Raw genomic sequence first — 25,947 nt, 5'->3', positions numbered from 1 at the left:
AATGTTTTACCTTCTATAAACCTCTTGGTTTAGTCCTCCAAAGTTCACATTAACCTCAGAACTCAGGTCTTCCAGTAAATAAATTATGAAAATGACCTACTAATCTCTGTATATACAATTCAACATATTTCTATTCCAATTTTTTTCTATTACAAATTCCCACAATCTTCCATAACTCCTCTAAGAAACAACATGGTCAGTGTGGTGGTTTGTATATGCTTGGCCCACAGAGTGGCAATATTAGGAGAGGTAGTCTTGTTGGACTAGGTGTGGCCTTGTTGAAGGAAGTGGGTCATTGTGGGTGTGGGCTTTAAGACCCTCATCCTAGCTACCTGGAAGACAGACTTCTCCTGTTTGCCTTTGGATGAAGATGTAGAACTTTCAGTTCCTCTAGCCTCACATCTAGGTAGATGCTGTCATGTTCCCACCTTGACGATAATGGACTGAACCTCTGAACCTATAAGTCAGCCTCAGTTAAATTTAGCCCTTTCTAAGAGTTGCCTTGGTCATGGTATATATTCACAGCTGTAAATCCTTAACCAAGGTCATCACATCAACTTTTTCTTAGTCACCATCACTACTGGCATCAACTTCTATGTTACTTAGTCTTAGATTCCTATGATAAAAAAGAAGAAGAAGAAAGAGCAAATTATATAAGAATTTATTTACTTGAGCATAAGGTTTCAGAAGGATAAGAGTATCTCATGGCAGGGAAGCATGGCAGCAAGCAACAGGCTTGCCAGAAGGAGCAAGAAGCCAAGAAAATACATCTTCACCTACACATGACCCAGAGTGAGAGAGAAAGAGAGAAAGAGAGAGGCAGGTACAAACCTGATGTGTCTATGAATTCTCAACCCCAGTCCCCATAAAGGCTACACCACTTACCCAAACAGCGCCAGTAACTTAGGAACAAGTATTAACTCTGGAATACTATGGGATGAATTTCTCATTCAAATCACCACAATGGGTGTTCTAATACTAAGACATTATTTTAGATGAAGATGATAGTTAGTTAATGGAAAAAATTTATAAGGCGTAAAGACAATAAATTAAACCTGTATTATATAGCAATTTTACTTACATTCACTGTTTTTAATCAGTATTGTTTCAAAATTCTATCCATTTTGGCATACTGCAGCATTCACAATGATATGACACAAACCTGTCACCATTTTTGAATGATATTTCAAGGTTTTGCTTCTTGACCTCCTACTACATACATAAATTTAGTGTCTGATTAAGTTTTGACAAAATGAGGAAAAGTCAAATTTCATGAAGAACATTCCACAAGACAAGGAGTAATTCCAAAGTAGTAACTTACAAAGTTAAAGTAACAGCTTGAAAATGGACTTCTCATGGCACCATTGGAAAGTATATGACAAACATCACTATACCAGTCACATATTCAATCCTAGCAAAACTCCTGAAAGGGCCAAAAGTTTATCTTCATGTCTAGAACAGAAATGACCCCAGAACAGTAGACACAAAGTTAATTTTAAAAGGAAAGAAATCTTATGTTTTCTGTAATTCAAATTAAATGGCTGTTTCTGATTACCATTGGACATGGTAGTGGAAACAATAATTTACTCTTATAGAAAAGAATGCGAGCACCCTTTTGGGGCCGCAGACATCCAGCACCCTCCCAGCCAGAGGACAGTGGTCCACCCTGCACGGGAGCCCTCTGCCTCAGGAGCAGGGAGCGCCATCTTGGTTCCGGGACTCCTCCAAACTTAGGAACTTAGTCTGCACAGGTGAGAGTGTGCACCACAGAAGCTGACAGCTTCTGTGACCTGCCAAAGCAACACAGCATCTGGGAAAGGTCCTGTTTTGGGCCTTCTTCTTCGGCCAGGAGGAGGTCCAAACACCAGATATCTGTGCACCTTCCCTGTAAGAGGAGAGCTTACCAGCAGAGAGTGCTCTAACCACTGAAACTCAGAGGAGAGAGCCTGTCTCCCAGGTCTGCTGATAGACGTTAATCAGAATCACCAGAAGAACAATCTCTAAACAGAGACAACCATAACAACTAACTCCAGAGATTACCAGATGGTGAAAGGTAAACGTAAGAATCTTACTAACAGAAACCAAGACCACTCACCATCATCAGAACCCAGCACTCCCACTTTGCCCAGTCCAGGGCACCCCAACACACCCGAAAAGCTGGACCTGGATTTAAAAGCATATCTCATGATGATGGTAGAGGACATCAAGAAGGACTTTAATAACTCACTTAAAGAATTACAGAAGAACATTACTAAAGAGTTACAAGTCCTTAAAGAAAAACAGGATAACACATTCAAACAAGTAGAAGTCCTTAAAGAAAAACAGGAAAAGACAACCAAACAGGTAGAAGTCCTTAAAGAAAAACAGGAAAACACATCCAAACAGATGATGGAAATGAACAAAACCATACTAGACCTAAAAATGGAAGTAGACACAAAAAAGAAAACCCAAAATGAGGCAACACTGGAGATAGAAAACCTAGGAAAGAAATCCGGAAACATAGATTCGAACATCAGCAACAGAATACAAGAGATGGAAGAGAGAATCTCAGGTGCAGAAGATTCCATAGAGAATATGGCACAACAATCAAAGAAAATGGAAAATGCAAAAAGATCCTAACTCAAAATATCCAGGAAATCCAGGACACAATGAGAAGACCAAACCTACGGATAATAGGAGTAGATGAGAATGAAGATTTTCAACTCAAAGGACCAGCAAACATCTTCAACAAAATTATAGAAGAAAACTTCCCAAATCTAAAGAAAGAGATGCCCATGAACATACAAGAAGCCTACAGAACTCCAAATAGACTGGACCAGAAAAGAAATACCTCCTGACACATTATAATCAGAACAACAAATGCACTAAATAATGATAGAATACTAAAAGCAGTAAGAGAAAAAGGCCAAGTAACATATAAAGGCAAGCCTAATAGAATTACACCAGATTTTTCACCAGAGACTATGAAAGCCAGAAGATCCTGGACGGATGTTATACAGACACTAAAAGAACACAAATTCCAGCCCAGGCTACTATCCCCAGCCAAACTCTCAATTAACATAGATGGAGAAACCAAAGTATTCCACGACAAAACCAAATTCACACATTATTTTTCCAAGAATCCAGCCCTTCAAAGGATAATAACAGAAAAAAAATACAAGGACGGGAACCACACCCTAGAAAAAACAAGAAGGTAATCCCTCAACAAACTTAAAAGAAGACACTCACAAGAACAAAATGCAAACTTTAACAACAAAAATAACAGGAAGCAACAATTACTTTTCCTTAATATCTCTTAATATCAATGGACTCAACTCCCCAATAAAAAGACATAGACTAACAAACTGGCTACACAAACAAGACCCAACATTTTGCTGCTTACAGGAAACTCATCTCAGAGAAAAAGATAGACACTACCTCAGAATGAAAGGCTGGAAAACAATTTTCCAAGCAAATGGTATGAAGAAACAAGCTGGAGTAGCCATTCTAATATCTGATAAGATTGACTTTCAACCCAAAGCCATCAAAAATACAGGGAGGGGCACTTCATACACATCAAAGGTAAAATCCTCCAAGAAGAACTATCAATTCTGAATATCTATGCTCCAAATACAAAGGCAGCCACATTCATTAAAGAAACTTTAGTAAAGCTCAAAGCACACATTGCACCTCACACAATAATAGTGGGAGACTTCAACACACCACTTTCACCAATGGACAGATCATGGAAACAGAAAATAAACAGGGACACAGTGAAACTAACAGAAGTTATGAATCAAATGGATCTGGCAGATATCTACAGAACATTCTATCCTAAAACAAAAGGATATACCTTCTTCTCAGCACCTCATGGTACCTTCTCCAAAATTGACCACATAATTGGTCACAAAACAGGCCTCAACAGATACAAAAATATTGAAATTGTCCCATGCATCCTATCAGATCACCATGGACTAATGCTGATCTTCAATAACAAAATAAATAATAGAAAGCCAACATTCACGTGGAAACTGAACAACATTCTTCTAAATGATACCTTGGTCAAGGAAGGAATAAAGAAAGAAATTAAAGACTTTTTAGAGTTCAATGAAAATGAAGCCACAACATACCCAAACTTATGGGACTCAATAAAAGCATTTCTAAGAGGAAAACTCATAGCTCTGAGTGCCTCCAAAAAGAAACTAGAGAGAGCACACATTAGCAGCTTGACAACACACCTAAAAGCACTAGAACAAAAGGAAGCAAATTCACCCAAGAGGAGTAGACAGCAGAAAATAATCAAACTCAGGGGTGAAATCAATCAAGTGGAAACAAGAAGAAGAATTCATAGAATCAACCAATCGAGGAGCTGGTTCTTTGAGAAAATCAACAAGATAGATAAACCCTTAGCCAGATTCACTAGAGGGCATAGGGAAAGTACTCTAATTAACAAAATCAGAAATGAAAAGGGAGACATAACAACAGACCCTGAAGAACTCCAAAACACCATCAGATCCTTCTACAAAAGGCTATATTCAACAAAACTGGAGAACCTGGATGAAATGGAGAAGTTTCTAGACAGATACCAGGTACCAAAGTTGAATCAAGTTCATGTTAATGATCTAAACAGCCCTATATCCCCCAAAGAAATAGAAGCAGTCATTAATAGTTTCCCAACCAAAAAAAGCCCAGGATCAGATGGGTTTAGTGCAGAGTTCTATCAGACCTTCAAAGAAGATCTAATCCCAGTTCTTCACAAACTATTCCACAAAATAGAAACAGAAGGTACTCTACCCAACTCATTCTATGAAGCCACAATTACTCTGATACCTAAACCACAAAAAGACCCAACAAACATAGAAAACTTCAGACCAATATCCCTTATGAATATTGATGCAAAAATCCTCAATAAAGTTCTTGCTAACCGAATCCAAGAACACATCAAAACAATCATCCATCCTGACCAAGTAGATTTCATCCCAGGGATGCAGGGATGGTTCAATATACGGAAATCCATCAACGTAATCCAGTATATAAACAAACTCAAAGACAAAAACCACATGATTATCTCGTTAGATGTGGAAAAACCATTTGACAAGATCCAACACCCATTCATGATAAAAGTCTTGGAAAGATAAGGAATTCAAGGCCCATACCTAAACATGATAAAAACAATCTACAGCAAACCAGTAGCCAACATCAAAGTAAATGGTGAGAAGCTTGAAGCAATCCCTCTAAAATCAGGGACTAGACAAGTCTGTACACTTTCTCCATACCTACTCAACATCTTACTTGAAGTCCTAGCCAGAGCAATTCAACAACAAAAGGAGATCAAAGGGATACAAATTGGAAAAGATGAAGTCAAAATGTCACTTTTTGCAGATGATATGTTAGTATATATAAGTGACCCTAAAAATTCCACCAGAGAACTCCTAAACCTGATAAACAGCTTCGGTGAAGTAGCTGGATATAAAATTAACTCAAACAAATCAATGGCCTTTCTCTACACAAAGAATAAACAGGCTGAGAAAGAAATTAGGGAAACAACACCCTTCTCAATAGTCACAAATAATATAAAATATCTTGGCGTGACTCTAACTAAGGAAGTGAAAGATCTGTATAATAAAAACTTCAAATCTGTGAAGAAAGAAATTCTAGAAGATCTCAGAAGATGGAAAGATCTCCCATGCTCATGGATTGGCAGGATCAAAGTTGTAAAAATGGCTATCTTGCCAAAAGCAATCTACAGATTCAATGCAATCCCCATCAAAATTCCAACTCAATTCTTCAACAAATTAGAAAGTGCAATCTGCAAATTCATCTTGAATAACAAAAACCTAGGACAGCAAAAACTTTTCTTAAGGATAAAAGAACCTCTGGTTGAATCACCATGCCAGACCTAAAGCTTACTACAGAGCAATTGTGATAAAAACTGAGTGGTACTGGTATAGTGACAGACAAGTAGACCAATGGAATAGAATTGTAGACACAGAAATGAACCCACACACCCAAGGTCGCTTGATCTTCGACAAGGGAGCTAAAACCATCCAGTGGAAGAAAGACAGCATTTTCAACAAATGGTGCTGGCACACCTGGTTGTTATCATGTAGAAGAATGCAAATTGATCCATTCCTTTCTCCTTGTACTAAGGTCAAGTCTAAGTGGATCAAGGAACTTCACATAAAACCAGAGACACTGAAACTTATAGAGGAGAAAGTGGGGAAATGCCTTGAAGATATGGGCACTGGGGAAAAATTCTTGAATAGAACAGCAATTGCTTGTGTTGTAAGATCGAGAATTGACAAGTGGGACCTCATGAAACTGCAAAGCTTCTGCAAGGCAAAAGACACCATCAATAAGACAAAAAAACCACCAACAGATTGGGAAAGGATCTTTACCTATCCTAAATCAGATAAGGGTCTAATATCCAATATATATAAGGAACTCAAGAAGGTGGACTCCAGAAAGTCAAATAACCCCATTAAAAAATGGGGCTCAGCACTGAACAAAGAATTCTCACCTGAGGAATACTAAATGGCAGAGAAGCACCTGAAAAAATGTTCAACATCCTTAATCATCAGGGAAATGCAACTCAAAACAACCCTGAGATTCCACCTCACACCAGTCAGAATGGCTAAGATCAAAAATTCAGGTGACAGCAGATGCTGGCAAGGATGTGGAGAAAGAGGAACACTCCTCCATTGTTGGTGGGATTGCAAGCTTGTACAACCACTCTGGAAATCAGTCTGGCGGTTCCTCAGAAAATTGGACATAGTACTACTGGAGGATCCAGCAATACCTCTCCTGGGCATATATCCAGAAGATGTCCCAACCGGTAAAAAGGACACATGCTCCACTATGTTCATAGCAGCCCTATTTATAATAGCCAGAAGCTGGAAAGAACCCAGATGTCCCTCAACAGAGGAATGGATACAGAAATTATGGTACATTTACACAATGGATTACTACTCAGCTATTAAAAAGAATGAATTTATGAAATTCCTAGCCAAATGGATGGACCTGGAGGGCATCATCTTGAGTGAAGTAACACAATCACAAAAGAACTCACACAATATGTATTCACTGATAAGTGGATATTAGCCCAAAACTTAGGATACTGAAGATATAAGATACAATTTGCTAAACGCATGAAACTCAAGAAGAATGAAGACCAAAGTGTGGACACTGTGCCCCTTCTTAGAATTGGGAACAAAACACCCATGGAAGGAGTTACAGAGACAAAGTTTGGAGCTGTGATGAAAGGATGGACCATCTAGAGACTGCCATATCCAGGGATCCATCCCATAATCAGCTTCCAAACGCTGACACCATTGCATACACTAGCAAGATTTTGCTGAAAGGACCCAGATATAGCTGTCTCTTGTGAGACTATGCTGGGGCCTAGCAAACACATAAGTGGATGCTCACAGTCTGCTATTGGATGGATCACAGGGCTCCCAATGGAGAAGCTAGAGAAATTACCCAAGGAGTTAAAGGGATCTGCAACCCTATAGGGGGATCAACATGATGAACTAACCAGTACCCCGGAGCTCTTGTTTCTAGCTGCATATGTATCGAAAGATGGCCTAGTCGGCCATCACTGGAAAGAGGCCCTTTGGACTTGTAAACTTTATATGCCTCAATACAGGGGAATGCCAGGGCCAAAAGAATGGGAATGGGTGGGGGTATGGGGGACTTTTGGGATAGCATTGGAAATGTAATTGAGGAAAATACGTAATAAAAAATATTAAAAATTAAAAAAAGAAAAGAATGCTTCAAAATTAAATATCTTTTCACATTTGTAAAGTACTTCTTTATAATTACAGATGAGAATCAACTACAATGGCCACAGTAAAGGGAGTATCTACAAATCTTCCTCCAATATCCACTGCAAGGACACATGTGTTTCACACTGGAAAACAAAATTATCCTGAAAAAAGTAACAATTGGGTTGAGAAATTTTGTTAGAGAAAATGACATATATACACAAATGTGTGTCTGTATATGTGTCATTCATTTACTTGATTTGTGTTTTGTGCATTGCATAACTACTGCATATAGAATTAATAATGCATTAATTACCATGATAAACAATTGTCAGAAATTTGTGAATATTCACTTAGTCTTAAGGAACACATTAGCTAATAGTGATTTCTCACACATTCAGACTTTCAAAATATAATCCTCTATTCACATAAGATTAAGAATAGTTTAGTTTCATGTTACCCAGAATATTATTAATCATGATCATTGGAAGCTTTATAAATGAATGTGTTCAAACTCTGTGTAAACTCTGTAGTTTTCACAACTAATTTTTTGTTGACTAAATTATTTTATTACTTTACATCCCAATCACAGCTTCCCTTCTCTCCTCTTCTCCCAGTCTCTCCCTCTCACATCACTTTCCCCCACATCTACTCCTCCTCCCCTTCTCCTCAGAAAAAGACAGACCTGCCATAAATATCAACCATCATCCTTGGCATATCAAGGTGCAGTAGGACTACATGCATCTTCTTCTAGTCAGGCTAGACAAGGCATCCCAGTTAGGGGAAAGGGATCCAAAGGCAGACAATGTAGTCACATATATCCCACATCCAGCTTCAGGAGTTCCACAGAATGACTGTTGTGGATAGCCCTGGAGCTAATTATATTTGATGTTAATTCCATTCTCCAGTGAGTGGCCAGGAACCAGGAATGAGTCACTCAGGTGATTTCCTGTAAACCTGCTTCCCACCATAATTTGTAAAATAAAGGAGAGCTGATGATTGGGCAGATAAAAGGGAAGGTGGAGCAGAAGGTGAGAGGGAGAGAAGAAGGAGAAAATGGAAGAGGGAGAGGATGCAGAGGAGGAGGAAGAAGAAGAACAGCGGAGCAGAAGCACATGGCCTGGAGAAACTGCAAGTTCTAAGGGATCTCATAAGCTGTGGAAGATGGTAGTGTAGTGGTAGATCTGCCCAATCTAGGCACGCAGCATGTAATCATATGGACTGTGTTGTGTTTTCATTGTTGGGCATATTTGGGAGGAGACTTACTAGCTGCACAACTGTTACATATATCCAGAAGACCTAATTCCATCCCAATTATGGTGTATTGTTGGCAGGTCAGTCTTGGTGAGCCCCTGTGAATCCACATTAGTTGATTTTGTGGGTTTTCTTATGGTGCCCTTGACCCTTCTGGCTTCTTCAATCCTCCCTTCCACTCTTCTACAGGATTCCTCAATCTCTACTTAATGTTTGGCTGTGGGTCTCTGCATCTGTTTCTAACAGTTTCTGGGTGAAGCCTCTCTGATAACAGTTGAGCTAGAATCCTGTCTGCAAATATAACAGGAAAACATTAATAGTGTCAGGGAAGGCTCCCTCTCATGGCATGGTCTCTAGCTGGGCCAGTAATTGGTTGACCCTTCCCTTAATTTCTACTCCCAACTAATTTTTAAAATAAGGTTATGCTAACAAAGGACAAATAAACAATATAAAAATAGCATTAATTAATAATCATTTATACTTAATAGAACATGATTTTTTTTCTTAAATATGGGTGATTAATTGATTTGAATAGCAATTGTGAGATTCATTTTTTGCTGATTATATCAGTGATATGTATTAGAGAGTACAAAATAATTTCACATGGTGGTCATATAGTAATTTCAACATTTAGCAATAGATTAAACTACTTTGAAAAGTACTAAAAAGATTTCCTCCAGAATATAAAACCATATTAAGTATAAAAATAAAGGTTTTACTAGTTGTACACTAAATGACATTTATAGGGAATTGGAAAGAATATGAAAAGAAAATAAAATAATTCTAATACAATAAAAGGAAAGAAAGAACTAGAAGGTTTTAAAGAAGGGGATCATTTTCTAAAACTATTGCTTTGTCATGACTATCATTGTTAGGATTGACTTAATGTCCTTTATGGATATGAATGAATGTCATCCTCTACTTGGGCACATGTAGGGTCAAGTCTTGTATGCTGGGTAATTGGGAGCAACAGCTACTTTAAATGAGCCAATCGACTTTACAAGGTCCCTTATTTTTGTTGTTTTTAATTTGCTTTTTTTAGAATAAATCTTTCAGAGAAATTCTCTTCTCTTTCATAGATGGTTACCCAAATAATGAGATCATACATATACAGTCTTACTATGAGAATTAAATTTGGCTGTATAACTCTAAATTTTTTTACCCAAAGCCTTTGAATTTCCATTATTTTAAATGGGATATATTATCTTTAACTGGGCAGGCTCAGCAATGCACCCACCTCTGTACTTAATGACCAGACCTTCTTGTGTAAATATGTATGAGTTTTTCCCAGCAAACCTTTCTAACCACTCTGCAAAATCAATAGTGTCAGAGGGAAAATATCAAAGGGCTTCTCTTAGATCATAACAATCTGTTAATTTTCAAGAGAATGTCTTAATAGACATTTTTCTAAGGTATGGTTTCTATTGCTGTAAAGATGAACCATGACCATCACAACTCTTAAAAATGAAAACATTTAACAAGGGGGTGGCATGCAAGCTTATATGATGCTGGGGAGGTAGAAGAGAGTTCTACATGTGGATTTGCAGGCAACAGGAAGTCAGCTTCAGAAACCTCAATGCTAACTCCTAGTGACATACTTCCTCCAACAAGGCCACACCTACTTCAACAAGACCAAACTTCCTATAGTGACATCCTTTAGGAGCCTATGGGGGCCATCATCATTCAAATCACCATATTCTACTCTCTGGCTCCTATAGGCTTGTAAGAATATCATAATACGGATCTGCATGCAGTCCAGTCTCTATAGTCTCCATAGTGTACCAGTCTCAACCCTGCTGAAAAGGTCAGTGTTCATGCTCGCATCTAAGAATCATGGCAACGTCTTAATGGTAACCTCCTGTAAAATAAAAAAAAAAAAAAAGAAAGAAAGAAAGAAAGAAAGAAAGAAAGAAAGAAAGAAAGAAAGAAAGAAAGAAAGAAAGAAAGATGGCACACTTCTATCATGCAATAGCACAGGATATGCATTACCTTTCCAGAAGGCAGGAAGAGGAGCATAATGTGAAAATCCTGGACATAAATAATACTGATCACCAGATGGGCAAACTCCAAACTCTGCATCTTCAAGTCTGGTGTCAAAGCACTCTTTAGATCTTCATCTCCTTTCAGTTTTGTTGACTGCAACACACTTCTCTCTCTCAGATAGGTTCTACACCTGTTTTGAAATTTTCTTAAGACAGGTATCCAAAGCCTCTGGAATCTCCAACATCTTAGGGTCCAATACAATCAAGGCTTCACCTTCACAGCTTAACCAAAGTCTGCTCTAGACCTCCATGCAGGGACATATGCCTGCCTCAGAGACATTCCTTAGTCATGGAGAGAAATTCCATAACTCCTTTCTTGTATTCTTGTATTGTATTGTATTGCATTGCATTGCATTGCATTGCATTGCATTGCATTGCATTGCATTGCATTGCATTGCATTGCATTGCATTGTATTGTATTGTATTGTATTGTATTGTATTGTATTGTATTGTATTCTTGATTCTAAAGCCTTTAAAGACATTACATGTCTGTAGTGTGCTGTTTGCTGGGGCCGGCATATGGTCCATTGTTCAAATACATCTTTACTAGCTTTCTGTGGTTTCTTTCACTGCTTAAGCTTGGTTGACTAGAACTGGATTTGTAGACGAGGGTCATCTCAAACTCAGGAGATCTGTTTGCCTCTTCCTCCTAAGTCCTGGGATTAAAGGCCTGTGTCACCATAATTTTCTTCCTTTTCACAAGTTGGAAGTTAGCTAGGTAGATGTCACAGGATATTTGAACCCATTTCTAGTTGGAGTATGGCTCAGCCCTTAGCAGACATCTTTTAATCCCACTATCTGGAATACAGACATACTGTTAGTTAGTGCTCACTCTTAAACTCAAACAATGAAGGTAAAATTATCTTGTAGAAGGAAGCATCTAAGACATATTTAAAAGTGATGTCTGATTGCCTGACAGAAAAAGTGCTGAATCAGAGGAAGATTTGACAGAATAGGGTATGCCAAGTCCTTGAGAAAAGAGAGGAAAGTGGAGCTATGTAAGGAAGAGACAGACAGTACAGGAGGAAAAACTACAGTACAGGAATATAGTAGAGTTCATGACGAATAGTAGAGTTAAGAGGGAGAGTAGAGTAGCACAGAGAGGGAGGAGGCAGTTTTACTACGAGAGTTTTACAGAGACAGTTTGAAGAGAGAACAACCTAGAAATAGGTGAAAGACAGAATGAACCAAAGAATGAGGAGCCAGGAGATAAGAACATATTGCCAAAGTTACTGTAAGGCCAAGCAGAGCAATTCAGGAGAGGCCAAGAGAGAGAAACAAGATTCAGTCAGTCAGCCTGAAGAGGAGTTTCAGCCAGAATAGCTGACTTAACCAGCCAGCCAGAGCTCAGAAAGAACTAGGAAGCAGTGAGCTTACTCAGTAATAAGTCTCAGAAGCTGAAAACATTCTAGGCCTAGATAAGACTGCATGGAGTCTAGAAGACCCCCAGGACTAGGTCTAGTTTAGCAGGCAGAGGCAGTAAGACTCCAGGATGACAATTATAACAGGTCAATAAAAGTTACATTTATAATCAATCTATTCTACTTCTCTTCCCTAGACAGCTCTGTCTGTCCCCTCCAGCTAGTTCCTTCCTATATACCTAACCTCTGGCCTTATAACAATTTTAATACTGTACTTTGTACCAAACATAACATAAGTTTTAATCATTTGGAAGTTTTCAATTTATTTGGCAAATAAACATAGTAAAACTTCAAGAGTAAGCACACATATTTTCCAAGCTTAAAAACAACTATAAAGCATCAATTTTAATTTCATGAATTATCCTCATTTTTATGTATTTATCTATAGTGTTTCTCAATTGGGTTCATAATCACACCAGATTTAAACTGTGCTAGAAGTTTGAACACTTTCATCATGTAACACTTTTCTTGTTTTAGGTACTGATTTTGAGTATAGGGCACCACAGATTATCATGCATGACTATGACAATAGATACATATGTTCCTAGTTTCATTTCATTTTCTTTGTCCCTTTTGTTTGGTTATTCCCTTTATTCCTAGAAGAAGCAAGAATGTCCTTTCCCAGGCAGGTTAGGTACAGGATATGGATCCAATGGCAGGCAACAGAGTCACATACAGCCCCTGCTTTAATTGTTAGGCAACACACAGGAGGAACAAGCACACATCTGCCACAAATATTTAGGGAAACTAGTCCAGCCCCTGCATGATCTTTGGTTGGTATTCCAGTCTCTGTGTACCTCAGTAGGCCCAGAACAGTGGTCTCTGTAGGTCTTCTGTTCGTGTCCTTGAGTCCTAGGCTTGTCCAATCCTGTCCCCCACTCTTCCACATTACTCCCCAAGCTCCACTAGATCTCTGCATCTGTTTCCATCTGCTGCTTGTGGATGCATCCACTCAGGAGACAGTTATGCTAGGTTCCTGTCTGCAAGCATAGCAGAGTATTAGTGTCAGGGGTTGTCTCTCTCCCTTGGGATGGATCTCAAGTTGGGTCAGTCATTGGTTGGCTATTCCGTCAGTTTCTGCCCCATCTCTGTTCATGCACATTTTGTAGGTGGGACAAATTTTGTGATGAAGGTTCTCTGGGTGTGGGTTGTTTCCTTTTTCTTTGATTTTTTTTTTAAGAGGATCTTGCCCAGTTTATCACACTGTCTGTCAATCTTGGACTCATCAATGGATAGGGTAGGTGTTTGCCACTATGACCAATTTAAGCCCTTGCTAAACAAAACAAATAAACAAAGCAAACAAAGCTAGGTGCTTTATTCTAAAGTGATTGTGAAAATATAGATCAGTGCAACTGCAATAAATTGCCAGCAAAGTACAAAACACATTCTTGTTAAGATAATTTAGTTTTGTTTACTTAATAATGCTTTGAAATTGATGTCATTTCAACTTCATAGAATTTCTAGGATTAGGGTGAATGGGTTTATATTATTTGTCCTTCACTCAAAAAACACACATAGAGATAAGAATACAATTATTCTGAGCCATTCTTTAAAATTTGCATTGAGTTGCTGAATCTTGAAGACCTTTGCTGATCATTCAGTCACATAAAAGTGGAATAAACTAAAGTTCATACCGTGGCCTAAACAAGTTCAACGACACACCAGTAACTGCAAGTGAATTCACACAGAAAATCATACAGAAGCTACCTGCATGGAAAACATTTCCATTTCATGTGATTACTAATTACCAAACAACAGAAACAATAACTATACCTTAGCATCCGTAATGACAGATTATTTGTTTGTTTTCCTCTTTACAGAACATCACTTTCTGCTCTTCATCCAGCTGTTACTACACACCTGAAATCCCTAGACTCTCTCCAGTTTTCAATGACCAATTTACACTAAGTATTCAGATCTGTAAATACGGAATGGGTGGGGTGGAGCACTTGCATGAAAAATTCATAATGACTCTGAAAACTGCCTTTCCCAACCCATATTTATCTCTATGACTGGAGTTCTGAAACTACTGTGTTGCCTAGGAAAGGCCATGAAGAATTATCTACAAATTTACAACATCTGTATTGGTAATGTGTTGAAAAACTGTATCCCCAACACCAAAAAGAACAAAAAAAAGCTTATGTAAGTATGACACATGACTAGTTCTTCCTGTTAATGAGTAATATATATGTTTGTATCTGTCTTAAAGAAGACTGGCTTATCCAGCAAACCACCCCAGATTCTCAATCTCAGGACTTAACAGGAAATGTTTGAGTTACCTTTTGCTTCTGCCTCTCCTTATCTGAGGGTTAGAGCTTGAAAATAAACTACATAAAAAGAAAACATACACAATCCTTTGTACCATAGTGTGTTTCAGCATAGCATGGCCACATGCTTGGACTCACCAACTTTCGCTCATTTCAGAATCCTAATTAGCATTATTACCTTGGCTAATATGTAGGTGCCATTATTTGCATGATAAATTTGGAATTCTGGAGAGGCAAACAAATGCATATCAGGAAACTAGGTTATTTTACTTAATGTTTTATTTTCTAAAATATATGCAGAGAGGTTGTAAAGACATATTTAAGCAAACCAAACAGCTATAGCACACACATTAAGATGAGTGTTACTATTTTTCAATTATCATGCATTATTGAAAGTAACAAAGAGGTCAAATGACAGATTCTGTGCTTAACTCTCTCATTCTAATGTTGTGTGACTTGTAAGATAAAAAATTCAGGTTTTAGTTTTTACATGTCCATGCTATCATCTTTTCCCTATTTCCAAATCCATGATTTATTTATTGATCAATTTATTTATTTATATTCCCACATCTGAAAATGTTTTCATTAAATAAATATTTTCTTATTTATAACATCATAAAAACCTCTGTATAAACTGTGTAAGCCACCTTATAGTTGTTTCCTCAAAACATGCACAGAGGATTTTAAAATGTTTATATCATCCATAGGAGGAGAGCTTAGAATCATGCATTTCTCGAGGTATAGTGTCTTATGTGATCATTAATAAATTGTTTGATGTATACATTATGTTTTCCTTACACATCATTATTGTACAGCCAATAGCATTAATTTCAATATGAAGTTGCATTTTATACTTTAGTGGTAGTATTTTCATAAGGATGAAATTTTAGTAGGATACAGAATTTAAATTATACATATGTTATGTAATATCATATATAATATAATATATAATAATGTGATAGGTACATTCAAATTTAGATAATACATCATCCTGCACCCCTATACCAAACCTTCCTGTGAGGGGCTGCCCTGTGGTAGCATCTGATTTCTGCCTGTCAGTAGAAGATTGAACTAGCTTGAATTGGCTGGAGCTAAGATCAGACTTGTATACAGTACATATAAAAGTTTCTCTTGAGGGGAATTTTCTAATGTAAAATCAAAAATTAACTTTCAGAAAAACAAAGCATATCAACTGTTCACACATGACATTCACAGTAACAGATACCTTGTAAAACCCACGTGAAGAAAGTGTTAATAATTAATACCATTGTTCCCTTGGGGGAAAAAAATTAAACCTGAAAATTGGTGGCAGAGAAACGTGGGTTGGAATCCAAGAGAACACAGATTCTCTGTGTACCCAACTATTTCTATTAGAGTACTGAGCCATGCTCCTGTACAGAATTGAGACCATGCCCCTCAGGCATGGAGGAGGGTGCCAGTTCAGAGGTGCTTGCCAGCTCTTATCAGCCTTGTCTTCCTTGGCAGCAAACGTGGGAAAGTTCTCACAGGAACACATGCTGGGAGAAATTGGGGCTTCATTTCTATCTGAAAATTCTAGAGGGTAATCCATTTTCCTGCTCGTTTAATTTGTCAACCAAGTTTAAGACCTCGAGATTGCAAGCCTGGGGTTTTAGCTTGTAAGAGGCTAGACTTACCTTACCTCATATTCTCCTTCTTCCATCATCATAGCGAGCTACAATATCATGGCCTTCTCAGCTCCACATACCTCTTTCAGTCTTCTCCTCTTTCTTACTTCTCTGTGTTTTCTGCCTTTTTAATCCTCCTTTTTTGAAATTATAATTACATATCTGCTTTACCTGTCCTCCCTCCAAGCCTTCATATATACCCCTCGACATGCTTCTTCAAATTCACAGCCTCTTGTTTCACTAATTACTACTACATGCGTATATATTCACATAGATTTCTAAATATAACCTATTCAGTCCATATAATGCTGCTTGTATATGTTTTCACGGCTGATATTTTATTCTTTAAGATATCCGTAATTTATATATTTTTTATTTAATTTTAACTTTTTTTATTTATTCACTTTACATATCACTCACTGCCCCCTTCAGTTACCCCCTCCCACAATGCTTCCCCCATCTCCTCTTCCCATCTACCCACTAGGGTAGACCTTACCCTGGCACTTCAAGTCTCTGTGAGGCTAGGCACTTCTTGTCCCTCTAAGGCCACACAAAGCAGCCCAGCTAGAAGAACATATCCCACATACAGGCAACAGCTTTTGGGCTAGCCCCTGCTTCACATGAAGACCATGCTGCACATATGCATCAGAGAGGCTGAAGTCCACCCCACGTGTGTTTTTTGGTTTGTACTTTACATCTCAGTTTGTCTTATAGGTGATTATATTTTTCCAAGTTAAAAACCTAAAAACTGAAGATTGCACAGATGACTCACAGATTAAGAGTGGTTCCTGTTTTTCCAGAGAGCTAGAGTTCAGTTTCCAGCCCCAACCACTGGATGGTTCACAACTGTATGCGATTCCAGCTCCTGAGGATAAATGCCCATTTCTGGCATCCATGAGCACCCTCACTCATGGGGCATGCACTTACACATGAATGTAAATAAAAATGAAAATAAATTTTTTAGTGGAAACCTAAAATATAACTGAAACTTTTAATGAAGAAACTCATGTGTCCAGTAATATTTTTAATACTGACTAGTATTTAACTGAATTATAAGGCTAACTAATGCTACACTAATGTAGTGATGTCTATTAATTATGTATCCAGTAGTAAAAACATGATTAAAAATTTTCATTAAAACTCAAAAGCTTATTGCAATCATTAGTGAGATGTTCTAACACAACTAATCTTGTTCATTTCTCATGTATGAGTAATAATGTAAACAATTCAGAATTATATTGGAAGTAAAACATCTGGACCCATCATCAACATGACAATTATTCAGTAATTTGCTAATTTGAATATGGAATTTTGTCCCAAAAGAAAAGTTTTATTTTGAAAACAAGTCATAGCAGCCTTGTTCTGACTTTGCCAGAAGAGCTAATGCCTTTCTTGTCTGAACTTTTCTCTTTTTTTTTTTTTTAGATATTTTCTTCATTTACATTTCAAATGCTATCCCCTTTCCTAGTTTCCTCTCCAAAAGTCCCCTATACCCTCCTCGCCCCCCCCAACCCACCCACTCCCGCTCCTTGGCCATGGCATTCCCCAGTATTGGGGCATATAATCTTCGCAACTCTAACAGACACTAAAGTTTCAATCTATTATAAATAGAGAATGAAATTTGAACAATAGCAAGATGTTATATGAAAAATATAAGCTACATATACTTATTTCTATTGAGACTTGAAGGCCAGTATTATGATGGAATGATGGATACACAGTTTCTTTGGGTCAAGAGGAAAAAGGAAACAAAAAATTATAATTTGAATCATTTTTTTCTGAAATAATAAGCGAAATTTACAATGTTTCTTTTAACATTTTTCAGAAATATAGAGAACTTAAGTTTTTTTTTTTTGTTAATTTATTCTTTAATTTTTTTTACAGTCCAGACTTTATTCCATTCTGGGTCCACACTTTGACTGTTCTACATCCCATACCTCCTTCCCCCATCTCCAAGAGGATGTCCCCACCCCAACCCCTACCCCACCAGACCTCTCCACTCCTTGGGACCATAAGTCTCTCTAGGGTTAGTTGCATCTTCTCTGATTGAGTCCAGACCTGGCAGCTGCATATGTGTTGGAGGCTGTCTGGTTGGTGGCTTAGTGTCTGGGAGATCTCAGGGGTCCAGGTTTGCCTCAGACCGGCCTCAGTCGGCTCCCCCTCAATCCACAGGAGAAGTCAGGTGGACAGGGGGTCGGTGGCAAGAAGGGTGACAAACAGACATGGACACAAGGGAGTGTGCTGTATCTGAATGTAATTTATCAAAGTGAGCTTCAGTCTTATATATTACAGGAAACAAAGAAATTAAGTGATACATTATGGCCATCCAAGGTACATTGAAGTTATCTGATGCAAAGTTACTTTTACAACAAAACAGAGGTATGTGTTCTTAGTAACAGCAACCAACTGGGATAAAAAGCAGCCCCACCTAAGGTCAGCTTAATCTTAGAAGCCAGGGGCAAGGGCTTCATGCTTTTGCCATAGTTCCAATTCTAGTCTATTGTAAAGTCCACCTTCTGCCTAGGCCATTGTAAATTCCTGTGTAGTGACTCAGCTATCTATAGCTCTAAGTATTTACTCTAGTTCCTTCTTAGACCACAATCTTCCTTCTTCCTAGGTCATTGTAAATTCTTGCATATGGGAGTAATTTGGCTGCTCTTTAAAGTATCTGTAGAGAATCTCCATTTGTCAGAAGAACTCACCAACTTGCTTAGTCTGCCATACCTGACTGTAATGAAGATTCTAAGTATACTTTGCTAAACTTGCCCTGAGATTTCTAACTCTTATCCAATAAAATACTGTAAGAAAGCATGCAAGACTTTCCACACTATCACAGGGACAGATCTGGGGCATTCTTGCTATGGGAATGCCAAGGTTCCAGGAGACTAAATTTCCTTGAACTTTTCGCCTTGGGACTTCGTCCAGGTTTTTAGGCTTGTCACGTGTGTCACTACTAGAGTGGATGTAGCACAGGTTAGTTGAGACTGCTGTTCTTCCTATAGGGTCACCCTCCTCCTCAGCTTCTTCCAGCTTAAGTTTTATTTTAAAATCACTTTGGAATATAAGACTTCTTTGTTTTGAAACATCAGACTTAATTAAAGCCAGAGCAACACAGATAAACATAATGAAGCATGAGCAAGCAGAATGGCTTTGAGTGATAAAAATAGTTATGTATCATAGATAATACTAACTTCATAGCATGTATGTATGTTAAAAAATGTGCAAAGCTCATATTTAAATAAGCATAAAAAAGAAATGTAGATGAAAGACTATTTAATAAAGTATTTCTTTTTTTTTCTTTTTTTAAAAATATTTTTATTACATATTTTCCTCAGTTACATTTCCAATGCTATCCCAAAAGTCCCCCATAGCGCCCCCCACTTCCCTACCCACCCATTCCCATTCTTTTGGCCCTGGCATTCCCCTATATTGGGGCATATAAAGTTTGCAAGTCCAATGGGCCTCTCTTTCCAGTGATGGCCGACTAGGCCATCTTTCAATACATATGCAGCTAGAGACAAGAGCTCCAGGGTTCTGGTTAGTACATCATGTTGTTCCAACAATAGGGTTGCAGATCCCTTTAGATCCTTGGGTACTTTCTCTAGCTTCTCCATTGGGAGCACTGTGATCCATCCAATAGCTGACTGTGAACATCCACTCCTGTGTTTGCTAGGCCCCGGCATCATCTCACAAGAGACAGCTATATTTGGGTCCTTTCAGCAAAATCTTGCTAGTGTATGCAATGGTGTCAGCGTTTAGAAGCTGCTTATGGGATGGATCCCTGGATATGGCAGTCTCTAAATGGACCATCCTTTCATCACAGCTACGAACTTTGTCTCTGTAACTCCTTCCCTGGGTGTTTTGTTCCCAATTCTAAGAAGGGGCACAGTGTTCACACTTTGGTCTTCATTCTTCTTGAGTTTCATGCGTTTAGCAAATTATATCTTATATCTTGGGTATCCTAAGTTTTGAGCTAATATCCACTTATCAGTGAATACATATTGTGTGAGTTCTTTTGTGATTGTGTTACTTCACTCAAGATGATGCCCTCCAGGTCCATCCATTTGGCTAGGAATTTCATAAATTCATTCTTTTTAATAGCTGAGTAGTAATCCATTGTGTAAATGTACCATAAGTTCTGTATCCATTCCTCTGTTGAGGGACATCTGGGTTCTTTCCAGCTTCTGGCTATTATAAATAGGGCTGCTATGAACATAGTGGAGCATGTGTCCTTTTTACCGGTTGGGACATCTTCTGGATATATGCCCAGGAGAGGTATTGCTGGATCCTCCGGTAGTACTATGTCCAATTTTCTGAGGAACCGCCAGACTGATTTACAGAGTGGTTGTACAAGCTTGCAATCCCACCAACAATGGAGGAGTGTTCCTCTTTCTCCACATCCTTGCCAGCATCTGCTGTCACCTGAATTTTTGATCTTAGCCATTCTGACTGGTGTGAGGTGGAATCTCAGGGTTGTTTTGATTTGCATTTCCCTGATGATTAAGGATGTTGAACATTTTTTCAGGTGCTTCTCTGCCATTTGGTATTCCTCAGGTGAGAATTCTTTGTTCAGTTCTGAGCCCCATTTTTTAATGGGGTTATTTGACTTTCTGCAGTTCACCTTCTTGAGTTCTTTATATATATTGGATATTAGTCCCTTATCTGATTTAGGATAGGTGAAGATCCTTTCCCAATCTGTTGGTGGTTTTTTTTGTCTTATTGATGTTGTCTTTAGCCTTGCAGAAGCTTTGCAGTTTCATGAGGTCCCACTTGTCAATTCTCCATCTTACAGCACAAGCCATTACTGTTCTATTCAGGAATTTTTCCCCTGTGCCCATATCTTCAAGGCTTTTCCCCATTTTCTCCTCTATAAGTTTCAGTGTCTCTGGTTTTATGTGAAGTTCCTTGATCCACTTAGACTTGACCTTAGTACAAGGAGATAGGAATGGATCGATTCACATTCTTCTACATGTTAACAACCAGTTGTGCCAGCACCATTTGTTGAAAATGCTGTCTTTCTTCCACTGGATGGTTTTAGCTCCCTTGTCGAAGATCAAGTGACCATAGGTGTGTGGGTTCATTTCTGGGTCTTCAATTCTATTCCATTGGTCTATTTGTCTGTCACTATACCAGTACCATGCAGTTTTTATCACAATTGCTCTGTAGTAGAGCTTTAGGTCCGGCATGGTGATTCCACCAGAGGTTCTTTTATCCTTGAGAAGAGTTTTAGCTATCCTAGGTTTTTTGTTATTCCAGATGAATTTGCAGATTGCACTTTCTAATTTGTTGAAGAATTGAGTTGGAATTTTGATGGGGATTGCATTGAATCTGTAGATTGCTTTTGGCAAGATAGCCATTTTTACAATGTTGATCCTGCCAATCCATGAGCATGGGAGATCTTTCCATCTTCTGAGATCTTCTATAATTTCTTTCTTCAGAGACTTGAAGTTTTTATTATACAGATCTTTCACTTCCTTAGTTAGAGTCACACCAAGATATTTTATATTATTTGTGACTATTGAGAAGGGTGTTGTTTCCCTAATTTCTTTCTCAGCCTGTTTATTCTTTGTGTAGAGAAAGGCCATTGATTTGTTTGAGTTAATTTTATATCCAGCTACTTCACCGAAGCTATTTATCAGGTTTAGGAGTTCTCTGGTGGAATTTTTAGGGTCACTTATATATACTGTCATATCATCTGCAAAAAGTGATATTTTGACTTCATCTTTTCCAATTTGTATCCCTTTGATCTCCTTTTGTTGTCGAATTGCTCTGGCTAGGACTTCAAGTACAATGTTGAATAGGTATGGAGAAAGTGTACAGACTTGTCTAGTCCCTGATTTTAGAGGGATTGCTTCAAGCTTCTCACCATTTACTTTGATGTTGGTACTGGTTTGCTGTAGATTGCTTTTATCATGTTTAGGTATGGGCCTTGAATTCCTGATCTTTCCAAGACTTTTATCATGAATGGGTGTTGGATCTTGTCAAATGCTTTTTCCGCATCTAACGAGATGACCATGTGGTTTTTGTCTTTGAGTTTGTTTATATACTGGATTACGTTGATGGATTTCCATATATTGAACCATCCCTGCATCCCTGGGATGAAATCTACTTGGTCAGGATGGATGATTGTTTTGATGTGTTCTTGGATTCGGTTAGCAAGAACTTTATTGAGGATTTTTGTATCAATATACATAAGGGATATTGGTCTGAAGTTTTCTATGTTTGTTGGGTCTTTTTGTGGTTTAGGTATCAGAGTAATTGTGGCTTCATAGAATGAGTTGGGTAGAGTACCTTCTGTTTCTATTTTGTGGAATAGTTTGTGAAGAACTGGGATTAGATCTTCTTTGAAGGTCTGATAGAACTCTGCACTAAACCCATCTGGTCCTGGGCTTTTTTTAGTTGGGAGACTATTAATGACTGCTTCTATTTCTTTGGGGGATATAGGGCTGTTTACATCATTAACCTGATCTTGATTCAACTTTGGTACCTGGTATTTGTCTAGGAACTTCTCCATTTCATCCAGGTTCTCCAGTTTTGTTGAATATAGCCTTTGGTAGAAGGATCTGATGGTGTTTTGGATGTCTTCAGGATCTGTTGTTATGTCTCCTTTTTCATTTCTGATTTTGTTAATTAGGATGTTTTCCCTATGCCCTCTAGTGAGTCTGGCTAAGGGTTTATCTATCTTGTTGATTTTCTCAAAGAACCAGCTCCTTGATTGGTTGATTCTTTGAATAGTTCTTGTTTCCACCTGGTTGATTTTGCCCGAGTTTGATTATTTCCTGCCATCTACTCCTTTTTTTTTTTGATTTTTCGAGACAGAGTTTCTCTGTGTAGGCCTGGCTGTCCTGGCACTCACTTTGTAGACCAGGCTGGCCTTGAACTCAGAAATCCACCTGCCTCTGCCTCCCGAGTGCTGGGATTAAAGGCGTGAGCCACCACGCCTGGCTATTTCCTGCCACCTACTCCTCTTGGGTGAATTTGCTTCCTTTTGTTCTAGTGCTTTTAGGTATGTTGTCAAGCTGCTAATGTGTGCTCTCTCTAGTTTCCTTTTGGAGGCACCCAGAGCTATGAGTTTTCCTCTTAGAAATGCTTTCATTGTGTCCCATAAGTTTGAGTATGTTGTGGCTTCATTTTCATTGAACTCTAAAAAGTCCTTAATTTCTTTCTTTATTCCTTCCTTGACCAAGGTATCATTGAGAAGAGTGTTGTTCAGTTTCCACGTGAAGGTTGGATTTCTATTATTTATTTCGTTATTGAAGATCAGCCTTAGTCCATGGTAATCAGATAGGATGCATGGGACAATTTCAAAATTTTTGTATCTGTTGAGGCCTGTTTTGTGACCAATTATGTGGTCAATTTTGGAGAAGGTACCATGAGGTGCTGAGAAGAAGTTACATCCTTTTGTTTTAGGATAGAATGTTCTGTAGATATCTGCCAGATCCATTTGATTCATAATTTCTGTTAGTTTCACTGTGTCCCTGTTTAGTTTCTGTTTCCATGATCTGTCCATTGGTGAAAGTGGTGTGTTGAAGTCTCCCACTATTATTGTATGAGGTGCAATATGTGCTTTGAGATTTACTAAAGTTTCTTTAATGAATGTGGCTGCCTTTGTATTTGGAGCATAGATATTCAGGATTGATAGTTCCTCTTGGAGGATTTTACCTTTGATGAGTATGAAGTGTCCCTCCCTGTCTTTTTTAATGACTTTGGGTTGTAAGTCAATCTTATCAGATATTAGAATGGCTACTCCAGCTTGTTTCTTCATACCATTTGCTTGGAAAATTGTTTTCCAGCCTTTCATTCTGAGGTAGTGTCTATCTTTTTCTCTGAGATGAGTTTCCTGTAAGCAGCAAAATATTGGGTCTTGTTTGTGTAGCCAGTTTGTTAGTCTATGTCTTTTTATCGGGGAGTTGAGTCCATTGATATTAAGAGATATTAAGGAAAAGTAATTGTTGTTTCCTGTTATTTTTGTTGTTAAAGTTGGCATTCTGTTCTTGTGGCTGTCTTCTTTTAGGTTTGTTGAGGGATTACCTTCTTGTTGTTTCTAGGGCGTGGTTCCTGTCCTTGTATTGTTTTTTTTCTGTTATTATCCTTTGAAGGGCTGGATTCGTGGAGAGATAATGTGTGAATTTGGTTTTGTTGTGGAATACTTTGGTTTCTCCATCTATGTTAATTGAGAGTTTGGCTGGGTATAGTAGCCTGGGCTGGAGTTTGTGTTCTTTTAGTGTCTGTATAACATCCGTCCAGGATCTTCTGGCTTTCATAGTCTCTGGTGAGAAATCTGGTGTAATTCTGATAGGCTTGCCTTTATATGTTACTTGGCCTTTTTCTCTTACTGCTTTTAGTATTCTATCTTTATTTAGAGCATTTGTTGTTCTGATTATTATGTGTCGGGAGGTATTACTTTTCTGGTCCAGTCTATTTGGAGTTCTGTAGGCTTCTTGTATGTTCATGGGCATCTCTTTCTTTTGATTTGGGAAGTTTTCTTCTATAATTTTGTTGAAGATGTTTGCTGGTCCTTTGAGTTGAAAATCTTCATTCTCATCCACTCCTATTATCCGTAGGTTTGGTCTTCTCATTGTGTCCTGTATTTCTTGGATGTTTTGAGTTAGGATCTTTTTGCATTTTACATTTTCCTTGATTGTTGTGCCGATGTTCTCTATGGAATCTTCTGCACCTGAGATTCTCTCTTCCATCTCTTGTATTCTGTTGCTGATGCTCGTATCTATGGTTCCAGATTTCTTTCCTAGGGTTTCTATCTCCTGTGTTGCCTCATTTTGGGTTTTCTTTATTGTGTCTACTTCCCGTTTTAGGTCTAGTATGGTTTTGTTCATTTCCATCATCTGTTTGGATGTGTTTTCCTGTTTTTCTGTAAGGACTTCTACCTGTTTGATTATGTTATCCTGTTTTTCTTTAAGGATTTGTAACTCTTTAGCAGTGTTCTCCTGCAATTCTTTAAGGGATTTTTGTGCTTCCTCTTTACTGTCTTCTACCTGTTTACCAGTGTTCCTTTGTATTTCTTTAAGTGTGTTATTAAAGTCCTTCTTGAAGTCCTCTACAATCAGCATGAGATATGCTTTTAGATCCGTGTCTAGCTTTTCCGGTGTGTTGGGGTGCCCTGGACTGGGCGAAGTGGGAGTGCTGGGTTCTGATGATGGTGAGTGGTCTTGGTTCCTGTTAGTAAGATTATTACGTTTACCTTTCGCCATCTGGTAATCTCTGGGGTTAGTTGTTGTCGTTGTCACTGTTTAAAGATTGGAGCAGAAGCTGTGTTCCACTCACCAGCAGTCTAAAAATCCTGTGGCGGGGGTCGTGTGTAGCTGGTGGGTGTCAGCCGACCCTGCGCTCTAGCTACCCTGGTGCTGGTCCGGCTGGAAGAGGCTTGTGGCCCTACTCAGGCTGGATTTCTGCCTCCCCAACCAAAGCAGTCTCAGGTCCCTCGTGATTGGACTGGAGCAGAAGCTGTGTTCCACTCACCAGCAGTCTCAAAATCCTGTGGCGGGGGTCGTGGGTAGCTGGCGGGTGTCAGCCGACCCTGCGCTCTAGCTACCCAGGTGCTGGTCCGGCCGGAA

This window comes from Mus caroli, unplaced genomic scaffold (assembly GCF_978045245.1).
Source record: "Mus caroli unplaced genomic scaffold, Mus_caroli_1 scaffold_1, whole genome shotgun sequence".
NCBI classification, from domain to species: domain Eukaryota; kingdom Metazoa; phylum Chordata; class Mammalia; order Rodentia; family Muridae; genus Mus; species Mus caroli.
Note: the sequence above shows the minus strand (reverse complement) of the source record.